At 48.8% G+C, this 22,233-nt stretch overlaps 1 long non-coding RNA gene across 1 annotated transcript in view; it reads right to left on the bottom strand.

Moving 5' to 3' along the window:
- Positions 1-22,233, bottom strand: part of LOC132357666 (uncharacterized) — a 101,494-nt gene that overhangs the window by 9,601 nt on the left and 69,660 nt on the right. Inside the window, exon 2 of the long non-coding RNA XR_009500255.1 lies at positions 21,867-21,981. This is a non-coding gene — a long non-coding RNA (uncharacterized LOC132357666). The remainder of the gene's footprint in view (positions 1-21,866; positions 21,982-22,233) is intronic.

The raw sequence follows: 22,233 nt of genomic DNA, 5'->3' as shown, positions 1-22,233 counted from the left end.
AAAACTGACAAAACCGAAAAGAGAAACAGACAAATCCACAATTATAGTTAGAAACTTTTCAACACTTAATAGATAGAACTGGTAGGCAGAAAACCAGCAAGCATATAGATTAAACAATGATGTCAAACAACTGGATCTAATCAACATTTATCGAACATTCCATGCAACAACAGGAGAATACACAGTTTTTTCAAGTGAACATGAAACATTCACCAAGATAGACAGTATACTACAAGTCTTAACAAATTTAAAAGAATTGAAATTATACAAAGTGTGCTCTCATACCATAATGGAATTAAACTAAAAATCAGTAATAGAAAGGTAATAGGAAAAGCATCAAACACTGGGAAAGTTAACAACATACTTCAAAATAATCTTTGGATCAAAAAGGAAATATCAGGGAAAATTTAAATATATTTTGAACTGCATGAAAATAAAAAGGCAACATATTGAAATTTGTGTGATATATCTATGGCAGTGCTTAGAGGGAAATTTATAGCATTAAATGCTTACATTAGAAAAGGAGAGTTCTCAAATAATAACCAATAGCTTCCATCTTAGAAATAGAAAAACAATCTAAATCCAAATCAAGCAGAAGGAAGGAAATAATAAAGATTAGAAATCAATAAAATGGAAAACAAATAAGCAATAGATAAAACCAATCAAACCAAAAACTAGTTCTTTGAAAAGATCAAAACAATGGATAAATCTCTAGCAGGACTGACAAAAAGGGAAAAAGAGAGAGAAAACACAAATTTCCAATCCCAGGGAAGAAAGAGGGAATATCACTACAGACTCTGCAAATATTAAAAAGATAATAAGGGAATAATATGGGCCACTCTATGCATATGAATTTGATAACTTAGATAAAATGGACCAACCAATTCCTTGCAAATCACAAATTAGCAAAACTCACCCAAGACGAAATAGATCCTCTGAATAGTCAATTAACTATTTAAGAAATTAAAGCTGTCATTAAAAACCTTCCAAAAGAGAAATCTCTAGGATCAGATGGTAAATTCTACCAAACATTTAAAGAAGAAATAACATCAATTCTATAAAATATCTTCCAGAGAATAGCAGAGCATGGAACACTTCCCAACACATTTTGTGTGGCCAACACTACTCTGATACCAAAGACGAAGAGGGTAGAAAAATAGAAAACTACACACTAATATTTCTCATAAACACAGACACAAAAATCCTCAATGAAATATAAGCAAATTGAACCCATCAGTATATAAAACCATAGCACAACCAAGTGGGATTTAGCTCAGAAGCGCAATGTTAAAAAATGGATAAATGTAATTCACAATATTGACAGTCTAAAGAAGAAAAACCACAAGATTCTATCAATTGATGCAGAAAAAGTACTTGATAAAATTCAATATCTATTCATGATTTTTTTAAAAATCTCAGCAAACAAGAAATAGAAGGGCTCTTCTTCAACCTGACAAAGAGGCATCTACAAAAACCCTGCAGTTAACATCATACTTAATGATGAAAGATGGATTGCTTTCTCCCTATGATCAGGAACAAGGCAAGGATGCCCACAGTTACCCCTCCGATTCAACACCAGTGGATTAAGCAGTGCAATAAGGCAAGAAAAAGAAATAAAGGTTTATGTATTGGAAAGGAAGAAATAAAATTGTCCCTATTTACAGGTAACATGATTGCCTATATAGAAAATCCCAAGGAATCTGCAAAACAAAACCAAACCTCCTAGAACTAATAATAGCAAGGGTGCAGATATAAGGTCAATATAGAAAAATAAACTGTAATTCTATGCACTAGCAATGTAAAATTGTAAACGAAAACTTAAAAAAGCAGTATAATTTATAATCATTCCAAAAGAATGAACTTTTTAGGCATAAATATAACAAAATAGGTACAGGATCTGTATGCTGAAAAATACAAAGCAGTGATAAAAGAAATCAAAGAAAACCTAAAAGAATTAGAGAAACAGAATGATAGACCATGCCTATGGATTGTTAAAGTTCAACATAATAAATACATCAATTCTCACTGAAATGATTTATAGATTTAATGCAACACCAGTCAAAACCCCAGCAGGATTTCTGTACATACAAACAAGCTGGTTCTAAAACTCATATAGAAAGACAAAGGAACTAGAGGAGCTGAAACAAATTTGAAAAAGAATAAAGATATCAAGTATGATAATTCTCCATTTTCAGTCTCACTAGATAGCTATAATAATCAAGACAGTGTGGTATTGGCAAAGGATAGACACATAGATCAACGAAACCGAATGGAGCATCTAGAAATAAACTCATAGCAGCATGGCCAACTGATTTTTAATGAAGTTGCAAGGAGCAGGCACTGGCCCTTTTCAGCATTCTGTGGGTAGGGCAGAGGTGGGCACGGGGAATCCTGAACTGAAGGGACTTTAACTCTCCCCTTGGCTCCTGAGAAGACAGTTGGAGACCCTTCCCACCGACCATAGCCTTTTCAGAAACAGCCAACAAAGTGGAGAAAAGGGTCCTCAGCAGAGGAATCAGGAAGGCCCTGGCATGTGTGAGGAACGAGGAGGTCAGTATGGCTGGAGCACGGGGAGTGAGGGCAAGAAGAGGAGGTGAGGACAGAGGTGGCAAGGGACCTGGTCGGTCCCTGGGAGGACTTGGACTTTCCTCTGAGTTGTGCCATGAGAGGGTTTTGAGCCAGAGAGTGACACAATCTGACTTAACCTTTTAATAGACTCATTCTTACTGCCGGGTTGAGAAATGACTGAACCGGGTGATGGAGTGCGGGGAGGAGGAAGCAGGGAAACCAGTTAGGAGGCTTCTCAGATAAACCTGGTGACAGATGATGGTGGCCTGGACCAACGTGGAAGCAGTGATGGTGGGGAAAAGTGGTCGGTTCTGGACATAATTTGAAGGTACAGGTTGTGGTGTGTGTGTGTGTGTGTGTGTGTGTGTGTTAGGGGTTGTGATGAGAATTTCTTACTGTTGCAGTAAAAAAAAAAAAGTTCAAGAAGACTGCTCTTGGAGCGATTATATTTCCCCTCCATTCTGCTCACTGGAAGGCTGACTCAGAGGTCTCACAACTGCTTTGAGCCCCTGGATGGCCAAGACTCGGGAGTGTATGCCTGTAATGGGTGAGGCAAGCAGAGGGTCACTGTCTTGGCTTCATGGGAACGTCTGGCCTTTCCCCCTGAGGTCTGTGGAAGAAGAGTCACCCTCATGTCAGGTGACCCACTGGATTGCTGGACCTCATGAAGCCAGCCAGACTCTCGTAGGCTGGACCCACTCAGTAGGGTTTCAGATCACAAATGGACAGATTGCCTTTTCTTCATTTTATAGATGAAAAAAATTAGGTGTGGAGAACTATGGTGACGCACCCAGTATCCCAGCTCGAGTTGGCGGCAGTTTGTCTGTTGCTCTGACCACGCGTGGGAGGTGCTCCAGGCTGACAGCCACCTTCTCGTTCTTGCTGCCCTTACTGATCTGACCTTTCTAGACAGCCAAGAGGGCTTCCCTTGTGAACCAGGCCCACTGTGCGGTGGGCAGGGTGGCAGTGCAGGGAGTTGATGCCCTCAAGTATCCTGCTTTGCAAGTAGCCCCTTGGCTGTCTGCCTGCAAGGTCTGGGCCTCCACGGATCCAGGCGGGGAAGGTAGACAAACAGCAGAGGTGACAGGCCAAAGCGGGGTGATGAATGGTGTGGGGTGTCCATCAAGTAGCGTGCTGTGCCTAGACTGCTGCTCTGAAACACAGCTGAGGGCCACCGCCGGTTGTAACTCTTCTTTTTAGGCTTCAGAGTTGTTATGGGCTGAATTGTGTCCTCTGCAAATTCATATGTTGAAGCCCTAATCCTCAGGACGTCAGAAAGTGGCTACATTTGGAGACAGAGTCTTTATAGAAGTGATTAAGATAAAATGAGGTCCTTAGGGTGGGCCCAAATCCAATACAACTGCCCTTAGAAGATGAGGAAGTTGGGACACAGATGGCACAGAGGGAAGACCATGTGAAGACACAGGGAGACGACAGCCATCTACAGGCCAAGGAGAGAGGCCTGGAACAGATCCTTCCCTCAGAAGGAACCAAGCCTGCCCACACCTTGATCTCAGACTTCCTGCCTCTGGAACAGTGAGACAGTACATTTCTGTGGTTTAAGCCCCCCAGCGTGGGTTACTTTGTTACAGCAGCCAGAGCGAACTAATATTGGGTTGGCCAAAAAGTTCGTTCAGGTTTTCCCATAACATCTTGTGGGAAAACCCAAACGAACTTTTTGGCCAACCCAGTACATGAATCATCCGATTTTCTAAAGTTTCAGGTCAAGGCATGACAAGTGCAGTCCCTCCCAGTCCAGGCCTCATGCCCCCAGTTAAGGGGCAACCACAGAGACAGCAGCAGCCACAGAGTGGGGACTGGAGAGGTGCCATGTAGAACACTTCCCGAAGCCTCTGCTCTCAGCATCCCTCCCCTCTCTTCCCAGAGGGCCAGTCACGGGCAGTCCACGAGGGCAGTCCAGGAGCGGCTGCAGGAGAACTTTCCAGGACCTCTGCGCTGCCTGCAGGAGACCTCACAGCTAGAAGTTGCTCCCCTGGCCGCCTGAAAGCAGCTGCAGGTAGAGGCCCAGGGAGGGGCTGGTCCTGAGGAACAGCCTTCTTCCTGGGCCTCAGAACCCAGGTTCGTGTGGGGCTGGTCCAGGGACCGCCCACGATCCTCATCAAGGAGCCAGAAGCTCAAGGAGCCAGAAGCGTTAGCCTGTGGGCGCACCTGCTTGGCGCCTCCAGGAGAGGAACGAGGGGCTGTTTTTAGCACATGCACCCTTTCCTCTCTGTCTGTTTTTTTTTTTTTTTTCTAAATAAAAGAAGGCAGTTCCTTTGGTACCGGGAGCGAAAAAGAGGGAGGGGGCCAAGAAATGAAAGACTCGGAGAGTGCTACGCATAACAGTGGGCGTATTTTATGGAAAGCAGCCGACAATCAGTGTTTGCAGACGCCTTTTATTTTATATTATTTCCTCATCTGTTCAGCTTTCTTGGGCGGGAGCCAGAAAGTTAATATTCTCAGTCAAAGTCGGCCTTTTATCTGTCAGGTTCAAAATGAAACCGAGTCGCTGGGGTTTTAAAGCATCTCAGCCAAAAGGCAAACACACCTTCTCAGCAGCTCTGGCCCAGGGGCTTTTGATGATGGGTCGCTGTGGTTCCTTAACCACGACACGGGTCGCCCCTGGGAGCCTGGCCCGGCTGTGCCTTTTGACATCATCAACACACAAGCAGACAGTGCCCGGGTGGCCTCATCAGATCATGCTGGAGCTGAGGGCAGTTTGGCCGGTTTGGAGGCAGGTGGGAGGAAAGGTTGGGAGGTGGGCGGTTAACCCCTGCCTGAGTCCTGCTTGGGGGTCCTGAAAGGAGCCTCAAGGAGCAGTGGTCTGAACAACACTGTGGTGGTTTTAAAAGAGGCCTCCAAAGTCTGCAACAGTCCCCCCAGGGCAGGGTGGAGCCTCACGCCCTCCCCTTGAGGGTGGGCTGGCTTTCATGACTCACGTCTAACAAAGAGTTCGAAAAGTAACCAAAAGTGATGCTGGGTGATTTCCAAGGCTCGATGATAAAAGGCCATACACCTTCCACCTGGCTCTCTCTTGAAGGACAGCCACCTTGGGTACCCTGAGCGGCCACGGAAGAGATCCAGCTGTCCCAAAGTCGTCATGCTGGAGGGACCAGGTGGAGAGACCACACAGAGAGAGCAGGAGCCCGGCTGTGCCAGCCCCCAGCTGTTGGGGTCTTCCCAACCCAAGCAGCATACATCTGAGAGAAGAAGCCTTCAAGACGTCCCCTCCTCCAGCCATCTGACTGCAGCGGCTGGAGAGGCTGCCTTGCCTAAGCCCAGTCACCCCAGAACCACGAGGGGTAATGATAAAATGGCTGCTGCTGTGTTACCCCATTAAGTTTGGGGTGGTTTGTTATGCAGTGATAGATAACCAGTACCTTGGACCTCTGCCTCCTGATTTTGTCTCCTTCAAAGCAAAATTGTAGAAGGTAGGTCCCCTTTTGCTGTACAAATCCTCCCTTGACAGGACAGCCCGAAGGAATGGGCTGCTGACCTCAGGCCAAAATTCCTGAATTCCAGTTCTGACTCTTCCTGACATAACACCTTGGTCCACTCACTCAACCCTTCTGGACCTCAGTTTCCATATCTATAAAATGGGGGTGATAGCTAAGGCTGGCTTCACAGAGATGTTAGAAAGGTCAAATGAGACGGTGGATGTAACTCTTAGATTTCCCAACACCCTGAGACACAAGATCTATAAATAACAGGTTTCTCCACATCACAAGTATATGGCCGGAAGATCTATGCAACCTGCAGCAAGTGTAACATAGATGCAACTCTAAGAGGAAAGGGGCCCATTGTAAAATACAAGAACCATTCAGAAGCTCCTTCTAACTTTTATGCTCGATCATAGGTTACTTGGGGGCAACCAATGAAGCCATCAGCCATGGAGATTAATTTCATTCTGGGAAGTCCATGGCTTTGTGGCCCTCTCCATTACACCCCAATCAAAGTGAGGGCTTCTGCCGTCAATTTGGGGCCTCCCCTCAGTTTGGAGGCCACTTAAAATGCAGTAGGGTGTCCCTGGGGCTAGAATTCCAGGAGCCCCCCTGTATCAATTACACACCACCCAGTACCCCATTTAGCTGGACTCAACAGCCTATTTGAGGATCAACTGAAATTGAAAATCAGCTCTGTGGGTGGGGATGAGGAGCGACCATTTTACCTCATGCTACACGGCCCCGCACTTAGCTTGGACCCAGAATTCTGCTTGCCTTTCTGAGTGTTCCGCCTTCCTCACCAACCCTTTGGCTAACTTCTGGGGGCCTCTCCCTTCCTTACAATATGGCCGCTGCTAATAAAAGTGTAACTGCTGCAAGGCACTTATTACAGTAATATTATCTTTATATTACCCCAGCATTACCAGGCCGTGTGCAGGGGCCGGGGAGTTGGGAGAACCTCTTTGGTGCTGTCAGTAATCGGAGAAGGCAGTTTAGTTTAATGATAATGACTTACACTTACATAGCTGCCCTCATCCCAGAGGACCCTGGAGCACTTTACAAACACACTCTCATTCTGAGCCTTTCTAACAAACCTGAGATGCAGCAATGCTTATAAATAATATATATTCTGAGTGCCTCTATATACTGCAAATGTATGATATAAATATGTATAAGTGTAACAAATATGATTTTTGCATGTTACATTTATAATCTTAAAAAAAAAAAAAAAGGTGACCCATCACTGGTGTGCAGGCACAAAACCGACTCACAGGGTGCAAAATCCAATAAATATCAATACTGCACAACCATTTACAACAGGTACCAGCCCAGGCTTTTAAAAGCTAAGGAAATCATTCAGGGTACATTCACTGGGTTCCTCTTTCACTGGGAAGGTCATTCTCAGGTCAAGTTTATTCAACCAGTTCCAGCTCTGGGTGTGGCAAACACACAGATATGGATAGCCCTAGATGCCCACCAGGGCTGGCTCTGAAGCCTTGATGCTGATGCTGTGTGATTATGAACAAAGCACGAACCTTCTCTGGGCCTCAGCTGAATCCTTAATATAATTGGATACAAGGCTGTCTGATAGATCCTGGTATTGCTCCCAAACCTTCAGGCCCTTGCTATTTGAAAATTACACATGTATGCCCTTTGCCATGTGAATCTGCACATTGGAGTAGGCAAAGTTTCCTTTCCCACCTCACGGATTTGGGGTTTGGCCTGTTTTCTGATCGCTAGTATTGTGTAACAAACTGCCCCCAAACTTAGTAATGTAAAACAACAACAATTTTCTTACCTTCATGGATTCAGTGGGTGAGGAATTTGGTTAGGGCACAGTGGGGATAGCTTGTCTCTGCTCCCTGACATCTAGAACCTCAGTTGGAAAGACTAGAGGGCTGGGAGTGAGTCAATGCCTGGAGGCTGGGGTCGCTGGAAACTTCGTTCTCTCTCACGTGTAGAGCCTGGGCTTCCTCACAACATGGCGGCCTCAGCATAGTCAGACTTCTTACATGGCAGCTCAGGGCTCCAAGAGCAAGTGATCCAGTGACAAGGTGGATGCTGCATTGCCTTTTATGACCCAGTCGTGAAAATCAGTGTCACTTCCATGGTCCTCTGTCGTCAAAGTAGTCACAAACCCATCTGGACTCAAGGTGAGGGGAATTAGACTCCGCCTATTGATGGGAGACATGTTAAAGTCACAGTTGTAGGGGAGAGTGTGGGATGGGATATATTGTTTGGCCATTTAGACGAATTTTCCACACACTTAGTGGCTCGCCATCATGTACAATTTTACCATTCCTATGGGTCAGGAGCTAGAGCACAGCTTGGCTCGGTCCTCTGCTGAATCTTGTAAGGCTGCAATCAGGGGTGTCAGCCAGATTGCCTTCCTATCTGGGGTTTGGGATCCTCTTCCAAGCTCATGTGGTTGTTGGCAGAATTCAGTCTCCTCATCCGTGAAGGGATCATGCCAAACATGATAAGAATTAATGGTACAAATAGGGGAAGTTGTTTGGGATACCAAAAAGATCTACACAAATGGTTCTTATTATTCTCCAACTAGATGGTAAAATTCCCAAGGTCAGGGACACTGTGTTATATTCATTTTGGATGCACCATGGGACCTAGAACAGAACTAAGCACATGGCTGCGTGTCAAGGAAGGCTGGCTGGATGCATTGAAGGATGGATAGACGGACGAGGGATGAAGACTTGAGCTCCAAGGAAATTCTGAGAGCTTATCAAGGAATAGGAGGGGGAGGACAGCCAGTGTGTCTCTGTGCTATCACAGGCATGAAAGCTGGCCATTAGAATGAAATATAACAAACTTATTTTGTCTCTTTCCTCTTGAAGAGGGTCTGAATGCCTCTGGGGAAAGGTGCAGTATTGTGGTTACAGCAGGGCCTTTGAAGTCAGACAGATTAGAGTTTGAACCCTGGTTCAGCCCTTTTCAAGTTGAGTGACCTTGGGCAAGTTATCGAACCTCTGAGCCTTCAGGTTTCTCAGTGGTGAAATGAGGGTTGTGGAAGGACAGAGACAAGGTATGTGAGATGGCTCACGGGGTCCATGTGGATGCCTGTTGAGCAGCAGCTGGCATTGTGAGGGGCATGAAGGTATAGGGTGTTCAAGCTCAGGCTCCAGAAGCTGCATTGCCTGGTTCAAAGCCTGGCTGCACTACTTCCTGGCTGTGTGACCTCAGGCAAGTTACATAACCTCTCTGGCCCTCTTTTCCTTGTATGTAAAATGAGGATAATAATTTTATAGGCTTCATAGAATAGCTGTCAAGAATAGTAAGATAATAAAGTGCTTAGAATAGCACATAGCCGGTGGCAAGTACTCAATGAATATTAGGTGTTGATGACTTGCTACATCATCTGCTTTTCTTCCTTCTCCTCTTCCTCCTCCTTCTTCTTCTCCTTTTCCTTCTCACTGTGCATTAGTGGGCTCCTTCCTGTTAGCCATCCGAATTCCATGCTGCCTGTATTGCAACAGCCCCTGAGCTGCCTCAGAACCTCCTCGATTCAGTTCAACAGGCATTTAGCCTCCACTCAGCCGCTCGAGCCAGAAACCAAGGAACCGGAGCTGACATCTTCCTCTCCTTCACCCCTCACTTCCAAACCACCACCAAGTCCCTTCAGCGCTCCCTCCAGAGTGTGTCTGGAACCTGCCCACAGCTCTCCACCTCCATGATACCACCCAGTCCCAGACACCATCATCTCACCAGGACTTAGCCATTGTCCCTAACTGTTCTCACTCCTGCCTCTACGATCTGCTCTCCACATAGCAGCCAGAGCAGTCACTGTCATTGTCGCTCCCCTACTTAAACCTTCCCGATGGCTTCCTGCTTCACTAGGCAGAAAACCCAAACTCCTTAGCACAGCCCTCAGGGCTCTGCATCCAGCTCCTTCTATCCTTGCCCTCCTTAACAAGCCAAGCCCCTTCCTGCCTCGGGCCCTTTGCATCTGCTGTTCCTTTGGCTGGAAATGACCTCCACACCCTCCACCCCTAGAAAACTCCTCATCCTTCATTCTTCCACTTAATGTAGCATCTGGAGAGAGCACTGCCTCACCATCCCCCATCTAAATTAGGTCCCTTTGTATCTTCTTTGACAGCCTGTTCTGTTCCAAAGTGTGGTAACACCACAATTTGTAGTCAAATATTTGTGTGTTTATGGACTTCTGATCTACCCCCCTCCATGAGATTTTCAATTCTGTAAGGTCAGGGAGGAGGGCATTTCTAGCCTGACATATAGTTGGCCCTCAAGAAATATTTATTGAATGAATGAAAGCATTTACAATTTCCTAGGTCCTTTCTGAATAGCTACATCTAATACTCAGCAACTCCTACTGAGAAACAGGCTCAGAGAGGCAGAGAGAAATTCGGCCAAGGTCGCCCAGCTGGTCAGTGGTGGAACCTTCAGGGACAGCCTCAGCCTAGGCCAAGAGCACGCCACTCCCAGAGCAACCCACACTCAGTGACTGTCTGACATGGGGTATAAAGGTCTAGCCATCTTACTTCAACTCATTGCATCACTGGCGGGCCATCCAAGCTCCAGAGCTCCCCGTGGGACCACTAAGGCTGTCCCCAGGCATGGATCACAACTCAACTTCTCCTCCTGCCCTCTCCCGCTTCCTCCCCCCACCCTCCCATCCCCACCGTAGGTACCGATCTCAAGGGCATTCCCTAGTAGAATGTAAATTGGTACAGCCACTATGTAGAACAGTATGGAGGTTCCTTAAAAAACTAAAACTAGAGCTACCATATGACCCTGCAGTCCCACTCCTGGGCATATATCTGGAGAAAAACGTGGTCCAAAAGGATACATGCGCCCCAATGTTCATTGAAGCGCTGTTAACAATAGCCATGACATGGAAGCAACCTAAATGTCCATCGACAGAGGAATGGATGAAGAAGATGTGGTATATACATATATATATGCAATGGAATATTACTCAGCCATAAAAAGGAACAAAACTGTGCCATTTGCAGCAACATGGATGGACCTAGAGATTGTCATACTGAGTGAAGTAAGTCAGACAGAGAAAGATAGCTATCATATGATATTGCTCATATGTGGAATCTTAAAAAAAACAGGGGGCACAAATGAACTTATTTACAGAACAGAAGTAGAGTCACAGATGTAGAAAACAAACTTATGGTTACCCAGGGGGAAGGGTAGGGAGAAGGGATAGTTAGGGAGTTTGGGATCGACATGTACACACTGCTGTATTTAAGATGGATAACCAACAAGGACCTACTACTGTGTAGCACAGAGAACTCTGCTCAGTGTTATGTGGCAGCCTAGATGGGAGGGTAGTTTGGGGGAGAATGGATGTTAATGGATGTTAATGGGCTATACCCCAATATAAAATAAAAAGTTTTTTATAAAAAGGGCATTCCCTAGTAGACATTCCACTTGTTAAACTCGATCTCAGAGTCAGCTTTGTGGGACATCCAACCTGTGACACTCAAGTCTCCAGACCTTCCTATCACTTAACTTAGCTTTTGCACATAGTTAATGCACTTTTACCAAGGGCACCGCCCACCCCATCCCTTTTTTTTTCCTGGAGCAGAACTCATTCCCGAGTCCGGGTTCTCCAACTTGAGTGTGTTGAAGGACTTGTTAAAACACAGATTGCTGGGCCTCACACCCAGAATTTCTGATTCACTGGGTCTGGGGTGGGGGCTACGGACGTGCATTTCTGACAAGTTCCGGGTGATGTTGAGGCTGCTGCCTGGGGACTGTGTAGTGAGAACCGCTGGTATAGGGACGCGAGAAGTAGAAATTGTGATGGTCTCATCTTCATTCTAGTCTCTGTAGTCCCTTGCCAAGGTAGCCCCACAAAGTTCCCTTCCAACTGAGAACTTATATTTAATGATGCTTGAATCTTTAAAAAGAAGTCTGGCCTGAGTGGACCCTTGGGCAGGGCGGCCAGGAGACTGAACACAAGTAAGTTGCTCTTTCCCCAAGTTTTCATGCAGCCAGAACCCTGACTTCTATTTCTGTTTTGCATTCAATTCCCCTCCATCCCAGCCCCCAGCCCTCCTGAGCCCCACTTGCTCAGAAAGCCATCTCTCCAGGCACGTGTGCACCAGACACTCCGGGCAAAGCCACTGACTATTCTAATCTACACTCCGCATCCCTTAAGCTGGAAGTCTCCAGAAGCGCAGCAAGAGCCAAGGGGTGGGCAGAGGCTCAGGAAACTAACTGAAGAACGACTCCTCTGCGGGGCGTTAGTACCTTGCAAAGAAGTGAATCTGCTGGCATTTTTTTTAGAGTTTAATAAAAATATATATGCATCATGAGAAAATCACAGCAATAATTCCTTGTACCTTTGTTCCAAGAAGCCCAAAGCACTCCCCATATATTATCATATTCATTATCCTATTTTCTTCATGTTTCTCATTAATTTTTTTCTGAGGTGATATATTAATATGAAATTCCAAGTCACATTAAGGAGATCACGAGCCCAACTCATTCTCCTCGCCCCGACTCCACCTTTCTCTTCTCCCCTTTCCATCCACCATCCTCACTGCCCCGCTCCTTCTCCCACCCAGCAGAGGGTAATTCGGAAGCTGGTAAGCAGCTGATGGGGGCGGTTAGAAGATTGGAGGAGGGCGGGCATCAAAGTGCTGCTTTGCCAGTGGGCTGCTCTCCCAGGCCCCCTCCCCAGGACCACTTGATCAGACCAGGACTCTCATGCCCCTTGGGGAAGAAGCTGCCTTGCAGCCCAACTCCCCCTAATGGGTGTTAAACCTACTCCCCCGCCTCGCATGCAAGAGGGAAAGAATCAGGCTCATTACAGATATTATCATGCAGCACTTCATATTTCAAAGAGCTTTATAATCGCTAATTAGTTATTGCCAGAGAATATGGAAATGGCACCTTGCTGGAATCCCGCAGACTGGAGGCCAGACTTCCGCAGCACTGCCTGCGGGCTGGGCCTGCCCGGGGTCTCAGGAAATGGGGCCAACTCCAGGGCAGAAGGCACTAGGCTTTTAGTCCTGGCCAGTGTGCTTCTGCATGGATGCTCCCGGGGTCGTCAGACTGCATTCTGTCTGCTCAGGAAGAACCCAGAGACCGGCTACTGCTTCAGGTGGTAAAAGAAAACGTGCAGCTGAAAATGAAAACAGCAGTCTCAGCCAGCAGAGGCCATGAAGCATATGCCCTTCCCACTGTGCTGAGTTCAATTCCCCATCTGATGACTGCAATGGGCCTGGGGTTCACACCCAGCCTATGCCTGCGTGCACAGCAATGGTGAGCTCGCTCCAGAAGCCTCCTGAAGATCTCAAGGGCACACAGGTGTTTCGATGAGGATCGGAAGTGCCCCGTTCCTATTCTTTTTAGCTAAGGAATTGCAACCACAGGGCTTGAATGGACCACAAGGGCCTCTCCCCCTCCTACCCTGGCCTGTATCTACTCCATCCTGTCTAACTCTGCTTTCAAAAACAATTCTTGAAGAAGGTTAAGATCTACGGTCTGCAGCCCCCTCCAGAGAAAGGAGGGATGAGGAGCAGCCTCATTCACCCTGGATAACCTCGATCTCATTTGAATTTCAATATAAATCCACTCAGAAGCTGGAGTCAGCAGGGGCCTCAAGCAGGCGGGCCTTGGCCAGGCTGACTCAGCCTTCTTGGAGGGACACGGTCTTGGATGAGAGGGGAGGATGGACGCAGGGAGCACTTTTCTCTAAGACTCCATCCCTCATCTTTCCTGTAAATGGGGGTGGGGAGGCACTGCCTGAAAGAAAACTCTGAGTGGGGGGCAGCAAAAGCTTTCCTTCTAGCAAATCTTGCCCACACAGGTCAGATCGGAATGGGACAAAGACTCAGGAAGCGCTCTGGTGTCCAGAAATTCTGCTGGGCCCCGGGCATGGGAAGCTCCAGGGTCGCTCCAGCTCCCAGGGTATGTTCAGAAATCTGAAACACGGATGTCCCCAGCTTTCCTCTCTTCCTGGCCATGGGACACACAGAGGCCACTCAGTGGCCTTATCATTATATCGACACTCCCCCTAATAACTCCAGTGTGTGTGCCAGAGCAGAGCGAAGATGAAGGGATGGAGACGCACGTCTGCTGGGATTAGGCCTCAGTCTCTGCCTTCTGGAAGCACGTGTCTACAATACCCAAGACTGCATCTGAGAGAGGTGTTTTGCCACTTGCTGGTGGGTTCCCTATCAGAAGCTATCTGTTCTTAGCACATAACTGTGCTGTGAAAGAGATTGATGTGCCCCTGGACCTAATTTCTCAGCACACCAGCGGGAGAGGAAGCACCTCGCCCTTGCCTGCATTGCAGATGGCAGCCCTCGTAATGAGAATGCAGCGAGGTCCAGCTCGGTTGGCAGGGACAGGGGGGTGGGGGTGAGGCGTTGGACCACACAGAGAGGTTTCCCAAGGCCTCTGGGAACAAGCGCTTATGCAATCTGGGTCCTCCTACGACAAGATAAGCGGCCACTCCTGCTTCTCCTTCCTCCCTTAGTTCCATGCTGAGGCAACGGGCTGGGAGGTCCCAGCCAAAGTCTTCCTGCAGAGCTTAAGCTGCCGCTGTATATCCTCTCAACACACTTCCCCGCCGCTGAGGTCCCAGAAGTCAAAGGCATCTGCCCTGGTTAGGGGTGGGGAAGTCTGATCTTCTTCAGGAGTCCTCCCTCTCCCTCCTCCTACCCAGAACTGCCATGAGGTTTCCCAGTCCCAGCCTTCCTTTCTGGCTTGGGCCCCTTCGGACACTCCAAGCAAACAAAACACAATTCCATTGTAAAGGCAACCCAGAGCCTTGCTTCTCAGCTCTGCGGGCAACTGGAAGATGGGCCCCATGAAGCTGGGGTGTGCACAGCCCTCAGCCACCCAGCTCTCCGGCTCCAGCTTTCAGCTACCTGCATCGCCATGAAAACTGAGTGCCGGACGAACCTGCAGGAAAAGTCCTTTCCTGATCTGCTCAAATCTACTCTGCTCCCTGTTACAGATACTGCTGGGCGTGTAGGCACACACCCACTCCAGACACGCTCTCCCGCGCACTCAGACAGGCACACTCACTCTCACGCATGTGCTGGTGGTGCCCTCAGCCCTGTGATACCTCCAGCTTTAGATGTGAATCCTATTACAACTGGGTAACTGTCAGGACTGAGAGAGATGATGGAGGGAAAGGAATGGGACCATTCCCCCTGCCATTCCAATTGCTCCCCCTTTGAGCAGAGGGAATGGTCCCATTCCTGTCCTTAGTTGGGCACCCCAACTAAGGGCAGATGGAAATTGAACTTTTGGAAAATTAGAAGAAGAAAGGAAGGAGAGGGAGCGGGAGAGGTGGGAGGAGCGGGGAGGAGGGCTGTGGGAGACACAGTGGCCCTGCCGAGGGTTGACAAATTGGAGTGGGAGGTGCTTGGAGGCTGACCTCAGAGCTCTTCTCTGACCCCAGCAGGGAGACACGATGTGGGGAAAGGAGAGGTTTGGGAGTCAGGAGACTTCCTGCCGGGACCTTTGGCCAGGAGGTCACTTAACCTCTCCAAGTCTCAGTTTTCCTACCTCTAAAGCGGGGATAATGACACTTGTCTTTCAGAGGTGCTCGGAGGAGGAGCAATAATGTTTATAAGGAGCCTGGAACAGAGAGAAGCCTCAACAAATGGCTGCTATTATCACGGCGCCTAAATGAGAAGGAATCTTGGAGGGTGTCAGTTCTGGGCCCCATTCATAGGGGACGATGTAGGACACATGGTGATGCGCTGCCTTCCTTTATGGCAAAGCCGTGCCCCTCGTGACTCATTCCAGATGTCCAGTCACCCCGGCGATGGTGGGAAGAGTGGCAGGGGTTGCAGGTTACACTGTCACCCACAGGGATGGAGCGCTGGGGAGGGCAGCGTATAAGGTTAAGGCAGTGGTGTGAGGGGGTCCCAGGACAAGCTCCAAGGAGAGAAGAAATGCACAGTTTTTTCCTGCCCCTGGGGAAATAGTTTTCCGATGGCTTGAGGTTTGGCCAGAACCATCAGGAGGACCAGAGCCACAGGGAGCCACAGGCATGCAGCCCATCCACACAGGGAAAGGGTAGAGAGAAACTCCCAGCTCTGTGGCCACCTTCCCTAGAGAAATGGGACTGCCTCTCTGGCTGCTGTCTTGAGAAAGTGTTTCCAGATCATTCTCTCATCCATTCTCTGAGCCTCTGGGGCATCTTGATTGAGCACAGGGAGGCTGTCAGTGCTGTCTTTAGGGATCCAGATTCTGGAGGCAGACCTCCTGTGTTTGAATTCTGCAACTTACCGGGGCTGTGTGACTTAATTTCAATATGCTTCCGTTTCCTTATCTGTAAAATGGGATGACTTAGCACAACGCCAGATACATGGTAAGCGCTCTTTCAATATTGGCTTTAATGATTACACTCCTTGGCCAGCTGCCCAGCATTGGGAACACCTCTCGGGAGGAGGGCGGGTCAACTCGGGCTTTGCTGCTGATGCAAAGGGCGGGGAGCGTGGGGCCCATGCGCGGAGCACCCACCGTCACGGTTTACTTTTAGCTTCTTGCAGCCACGTGGATTCGCAGCGTGCTCCTCGCTTGTCCATTCTCTGGCGGGGGTGGGGGGGGGGCGCAGCCTGGCAGCAGGCTGCCCCCCGAGTCACGATACAGTGATCCCCTCCAGCCGCGCTTTCACTCACTTCCCTGCCTGCGCCCTCTCTCGAGCTAGACTGCCATGCGGAGGCGGATCCAGCTACCGTCTCCGAGTCGGCCCGGGCTGCTCGAAACCCTGCGTGCCCCGCGAGCCAAGCACCGGCCGGGGACTCAGGGAGGCCCAGGGCCTCCCTTCCTGCTCCCCTCCCCCAGCGGGCGGGGGGAGGGCGGGAGCGCCCAGAGCTGAGATGCTGCCTTCAGTGCAGAGCGTGCCTCGCACGCTAGTCTGGATAATCCGCCCTGGGCTGAGAGGGACAGACTTTGGCTCATCTAGGGGCAAGGGCTGGGGAGGGGGTGTCGGCCCTCTGGGAGGCAGGGGGGCGGGGAGGGGGTGAGGGAGTGAAGGCGTGGTAAGGAAGGAAGGGAATAGGAAGATGATGGGGGTGGAAATGGGGGGAGGGGAAGTAAAAGGAGGGGGAAATAAGAGAGGGTGGAAAGGAACGGGAAAGGTGATGCGTGAGAGGGAAAGGGGGAGGGGAAAGAGGAGGTGGAAAGGGAAGGGAAAGGAAGAGAGGGATGGCAAAGGAGAGTGGGGGAGGAGGAGGGGGAGGAGAAAGGCAGGCAAAGGGGGGGGGGTGAAGAGGAAGGGGGGAGGGGGAAGGCAAAGCTGGAGGGAAGAGAGTGAAAGGGGAGAAAGGAGGAGGAAACGAAGGTGGGGTAAGGGGTCCAAGAGGGGAAGGAAGGGAGGAGAGGGGGTGAGAGGGGAAGGGGAAATGGGACCACGGGATCTAGAAGGAGAGGAAGGAGCAGGATGGAAGGGGGAAAGAGGATGGGAAAGCTTGGGCTCTGCTTCGTGTCTCCTATGACCTCAGTACCCCCGACACCCCCCTACACACATTTCCATGAAGGATTCTGTAAAAAGGAGCCATAGGGAAAGAGGGCTCTTGAGAAAAGCTAGGTGTGTAAGAGCTCTGAGGTGGCACATACTGACCTTGGACATCTGAGGGACTGGATACAAAGGTCCTGGCCCACGGCCAGGCCAGACAGGCCCCCCCCCCCAGGGAAAGTCAGTGAGTCCAAGTTCATATTCCTCTTCTGTCTAGGAGGTTCACGGGGCATATGACCTTGGAAGAAGGTGGCAACTTGCCCTGAGCACTAGTTATCACATTTATAAAATGGGGATGATTTAAATGCCTGCTTTATAGGGATGTTAAATTAGGTTAAACAAACAAACAAAGAAATGGAAAGAAATGGACCTTGATCTCAGAGGTCATGACCTAGCATTTCATTTGGTGCTTGTAGAGATGCACATTGGTGCCTGACCTGGGCTGGCACACCCATCCCCCAACTGCTGTGTGTTGGCTGACCCCTTCTCAGACGGGAGCCCCCTTGCCCCCAAATGCCTGGGAGATTACCACCTCTGCCCCCTGGGGCTACTGGCAGCCAATGCCTCTCTAAGCAGGGGCTGGAAGTGGTACAAACCCACCCCCTTGCCTCAAGGTGGGCAACTCCAGAGCTCCCCAAGGGATCAGGCTAAGTCAAGACTTATCTGAACCCACATCCATTCAGCTTTCCCCTGCCCCATCCTGCTTCCCTCACTCCCTCGCAGGCTTCTCCTGAGAGCCCTCTTCCAACAAGCCACTCACACCTCAATTCCTATCTCAGGCTCTGCTTGCTTCTAGGGAACCCCACTTAAGACAGCACCTTCCTGAGGACTAGTTGTCAATGTGCTGGGACCAAAAATGGGCCTAACATTGGCGACAGGGTCCCCTGGAGATAGAAGGGCCACACACAGCCCTGCTCTTACCCAAAGCGGCCATATCAGGTCAGCTCTGTGAACCTCTGGCAGGTTCCAGGCTGCCCTGGGCTGGTCTCACCTGTCCTGGGAAGATAGGAAAAGGAAGCTGGGTGGGATTCAAATGACTTAAAGTAAAAACAAGCTGGGAGGGGTATCCCGCAAGGCTATGGTTTCCTGGGACATCAGGCAGCCACCAGCCCTTGCAAACAGGGCTGACACAGTACCTCAAACATTCCAAACCGGCTGCTGAGGAGCCTGCAGGTGGGGAGGCTGGTGGAAGGGGAGACTGTTGATCTTGGGGGCTTGCGGAGCTGGGGGAGTTTGGGAGTGATTTAAAGGATGAGAAGGAGTCAGGGCACACTTGCATGGGGGAGGTGCCCACAAAGCTTCCATTCTGTGTGCAATTAGTCTAGGGATGCCCTCATTTGCATAAGGTTCATTAATTTGCATAAAATTGCTTGAGGCCCTAACCACCGGTACAGAAAATAAAATAACATGAATCAATTAGCGGGGCTGACTGCAATTGGAGCAAGCCTGGTGTTAGGGAATCCTCCTAACTCAGGAGCACCGGGTGGGCAGGAAGGCTGCTGGAAGGCGACCCCTCCAGACCAGACCAGCTGCCCCAGGGAGGAAAGCTCTGCCCTCACCCTGCCCCGAGGAGGGATGGGGCCCTTCCCAAAAGTAGGGACTAGCAGTTGGGCACAGTCGGTATGAAATCAGGGCCTGAGCAGATGCGAGCAGCAGACCCCAGCTAGTGGAGGAGGCGTGAGAGGACCACACGGATGAAAGGATGCGAAGAGACGGGTCCGGTGTGGCAAAGGAGGGATGCTCATCATCTCAGCCCCCATGTTTATCGAGGGCCTTTTCTGCCTCTGGCCTGAGCCGCACATAGTCTCATTTGGTTCTCATAACAATCACAGGAAACTGGTGCAATTACCCCACTGTAGAGATTCAAAAACATAAGTTCGGAGGGGTTACAGATTTGCAGCAGCAAATGGCAAACCTGGGCCTGCCCAGCTCCAGAGGCCCATAGCAAGCTCCCAGTGAGAACAGCGCCTGGCAGCTGGCAGGAGAGCAATAAGTATTTGTTGAATAAATGACTGATGTATGTGGGGATGAGCTTTGAGGGGAGGTGAAAGTCAAACCGAGGATGCTGTGTGGCAGTTCTTAAGGGAAAACAGGTTAAAAGTGAACCACAGGATGCAATTTCCTTAAAAAAAAAAATCAAGCCCTATCAATCATCTTGGGAGTCTGGGAGGACGCAGCTAAATCACATTTCTCCCGTCATAATTTCCGTAAGCTGGCCTTTGGGTTCCTCTCTGGCATCACCCCATCTTATGCTCTCTGCGTGCCCATTTTCTCAGCCGTGCCTGGCACTCCCTGACATGCTGCACTTTCAATTCTGGTCTGGAACCTATGGTCCTTGGTGAGAGAGCCGAAGCCATAGCTAACAACAGCTAAGAAGCTGAGGTCATGGAGCCCAAGCCCATTTCCCACTGCTAAAACTACATGGGCTCTTATCTTTCATTCCCATCCACGAGTAAGCCTTCGCTGATGAATCACCAATTTCTCTCTCCATCTTTCCCTTTCTCTCTTGCACTGACCCTGCTGCTTTATAAGAACTCTCAGGGATTGTTTTTTTTTTGCCTCTGCTCTCTTTCTGAACCTCTTCGTCTCCCAGAGCCACTGTTAATGAATCAAATTGCCCTTCGACTTGAATTACGGGGAAAGCAGCCTCACCCACTACTCGTAGTAGATGGGGTGACTGCCCCCAGATCCACACTGGCCTCATTGCAACGGCTCAGAGCGGATGTTTATTTTTGAATCTTGCATCCTTTATCTGAGAAAATTGACTACCGATGGGAAACAATTACCTACCACTTACCCCACAGGGCTTATGGGAGCAGATGGCACGTGTGATGGAGAAGCAGCACAGCGCGTTAATGTCATCAGCAACCATCACAGCCATAATGAGCCCGCATCACGGGGACTGGGAACCAGAGAGAGGAGAGAGTAACAGCTGGGCACTTCAGCCAGATGTGGTTGCAACCACCCAAATGGCTTGTTCCAGTTTCACTTAATGGGCAGAGAGCGATGTGAAGCTACGAGGGGACCCACAGAAAACAGCCCCTGCTTTCAACCCTGCCCATTATCGGGAAGCCACTCTGCAGGGAGCATGTGGCAATTCATTGTTTACCTGGGCCCACTGGATTGCTTTCTTCTGCTCTGACTGAACAAAGCATGTGTGTGTGTGTGTGTGTGTGTGTGTGTGTGTGTGTGTGTGTGTGTCTTTGTGTGTGTCTGTGTGGGTGGGTGTGTCTGTGATCACACAGTGCCTCTGCTAATTCTACCCAGAAGGAAATGCAGGAGACAGTCCTAGTAAGGTCTATAAAGGTAGGAGTGACATTCAAAGATAATACACAGTGGATGTGAGAAAGACCTGCAGGACACTTCATGATTTGCTGAATTTGGACGCTGTGATATCAGGGACTGTAAAGACAGAACGACAGGTCAATTTCTTAGCTATAGAAAGGACAAGGATGAGGACCAATGATCCAGCCAGAGTCCCCGACACTTCAGAGTGGTTTGGGCAGAAAAGGAAAAATCGCCCCACTGCAGAGTCTCCCCGACCCCTGCCCAGCTTGCATCACAACCATGACTTTGCTCCCCACTCCCACTCTCCCACCACCTTTGCTCTGGGTTTTCTCAAAACTCAGAGCAGTTCAAGGATGCTTTCGGACTCTTTCTTCTCCTTCCCAGCTAAACCCTGAAGTGGGTTCTACACCAACAGCATGAACATGTAGGATCTTAGCACGTATTCTGGTTGCTAATGTTTGGGGGACAGGTTCGTCTTACTAGTCGTAACCAAGCGAGAAGGTTTTTGCTGGCTGGCACCTGGCTGCAGGCAATGGATGAGCTCTTGAAGATGCACAGCCAGATTCAACAGAACTCAGTGACTCCCCCCAGATTGTACCATTTTGAGAAGCATCAATATTTACAGTGATTATTTAACACTAAAATCATAGAATGCCAAAGTGGGAAGTAAACACAGAGAAGGGATCTTGCACAATCCCCTCATTTGGCAGAGAAGAAAACTGAGGACCAGAGTGGGGTGAATGACTTACCCAAGGTCACACAGCTTACGACTGCCTGGCTCCACTAGATAATCTAGGTCCCCAGACTCTTAAACTGATACATTTTCTACTACATGATACACTTTATCTGGTTACTATCTGTCCTTACTCCTTGTCACAACATAGATTTTTTTGGTTAACTGTTTTGTGTAAACAAGGCTGATGTTTATCAATATAAAGCCTAAGCATTTCATGTTTTAGTTCGTCTTCACTTCCACTTTTTTTAGTCGCTGTGAATGCTGCTGAACTCTTCAACCACTCCAGTGAAAGTACTCTTTGCAACTATGTATCTGTTGCTACATTCGAAGGATTACCAAACTGCATTTTACTTACCGCCTTGGCAGCATTTGACACTGCCAACCCCATCTCCTTCCCAGAATGCTCTGGCTCAGCACTGCTCAAACAGCAAGTTTTGTGGACCCGTACCAGAAGGCAAACTGCTGCTGGTCTGCAACGAGATAAGTACAGAAACTAAGAATAATCAAAACTTTTATAGCAATTTGATAATAATTTTTGTCTGCTGAATCTAATAATAAAAATAGAGTTTGTATTTTGAATGTCTGTTGATTTTGTGTTAATCCATTTTTCTTGCATCTGATTACAAAAATATTGTCTGTGACATATTGGAGGGGAAAAAAGCCTAGTCCTTCTCCAAAGATAATAGAAGAAGCACTGCTATAGGCCTTTATTTTTTCTGAAT

This window comes from Balaenoptera ricei, chromosome X (genome assembly GCF_028023285.1).
Source record: "Balaenoptera ricei isolate mBalRic1 chromosome X, mBalRic1.hap2, whole genome shotgun sequence".
NCBI lineage: Eukaryota > Metazoa > Chordata > Mammalia > Artiodactyla > Balaenopteridae > Balaenoptera > Balaenoptera ricei.
This window is presented reverse-complemented; position numbering and strand designations above follow the sequence as displayed.